Source organism: Artemia sp. Qi Xiang Cuo, chromosome 3 (genome assembly GCF_049724085.1).
Source record: "Artemia sp. Qi Xiang Cuo chromosome 3, ASM4972408v1, whole genome shotgun sequence".
In the NCBI taxonomy this organism is placed as follows: domain Eukaryota; kingdom Metazoa; phylum Arthropoda; class Branchiopoda; order Anostraca; family Artemiidae; genus Artemia; species Artemia sp. Qi Xiang Cuo.
In genome coordinates, this window is record NC_142796.1 from 48,877,853 (window position 1) to 48,879,405 (window position 1,553).

Sequence of the window (1,553 nt, forward strand, 5' to 3'; positions counted from 1 at the left end):
AAAACTCTAATTAAAACTCTTAAATAAAACTCTAGCTAAATTAAAACTCTAAACTAAAACTAAACTAAAAAACTAAACTACTAAACTAACTAAAATATAAACTACTAAACTAACTAAAAATTCTAAACTAAAACTAAAAACTAATCTAAAACTAAACTAAATTAAACTGAAAATCTAACTAAAACTCTAAAATAAAACTAAACGTTAAACTAAAACTAAACTTAACTAATAAACTAAAACTATACACTATCTAAAAACGCTAAACTAAAACTGAACTAAAACTAAACAAAATATAAATTATAACACTAAACTAAAACTAAACTAAAACTAAACTAAAAATCTAAACTAAACTAAACTAAAACTAAACTAAACTACTAAACTAACTAAAAATTTAAACTGTCTAACTAACTAACACTAAACTCTAAACTCTAAACTACTAAACTAAACACTAAACTAAACTATAATAAAATCTAAACTACTAAACTAACTAAAAATCTAAACTACTAAATTAACTAAAACTAAATTCTAAACTCTTAACTACTAAACTAACTAAAACTCTAAACTAAAACTAAACAATAATCTAAAACTAAATTAAACTGAAACTGAACTAAGCTACTAAATTAAAACTCTAACTAAAACTCTTAAGTAAAACTCTAGCAAAACTAAAGCTCTAATCTAAAACTAAACTAACTAAAACTAAACTAAAAATAAAGGTAATAAATAAACTTAAAATAAACTAAAAATCTTAACTAAGACTAAAATAAAAATTCTAAACTAATAATAAACAATCATCTAAAACTAAACTAAATTAAACTGAAAATCGAACTAAAACTCTAAAATAAAACTAAACATTAAACCAAAACTAAACAAAACTACTAAACTAAAACTAAACTCTAGCTAAAAATGCTAAACTAAAACTGAACTAAAACTAAACAAAATATAAACTATAACACTAAACTAAACTAAAACTAAACTAAAAATCTAAACTAAACTAAAAACTAAACTAAACTACTAAACTAACTAAAAATTTAAACTGTCTAACTAACTAAAACTAAACTCTAAACTATTAAACTAAACACTAAACTAAACTATAATAAAATCTAAACTACTAAACTAACTAAAAATCTAAACTACTAAATTAACTAAAAATAAACAAAATATAAACTATAACACTAAACTAAACTAAAACTAAACTAAAAATCTAAACTAAACTAAAAACTAAACTAAACTACTAAACTAACTAAAAATTTAAACTGTCTAACAAACTAAAACTAAACTCTAAACTCTAAACTATTAAACTAAACACTAAACTAAACTATAATAAAATCTAAACTACTAAACTAACTAAAAATCTAAACTACTAAATTAACTAAAACTAAATTCTAAACTCTAAACTACTAAACTAACTAAAAATCTGAACTATAACTCTAACTAAAACTCTTAACTACTAAACTAACTAAAACTCTAAACTAGAACTAAATTTTAAACTCTAAACTACTAAACTAACTAAAAATTTAAACTATAACTCTAACTAAAACTCTAAACTAAAACTA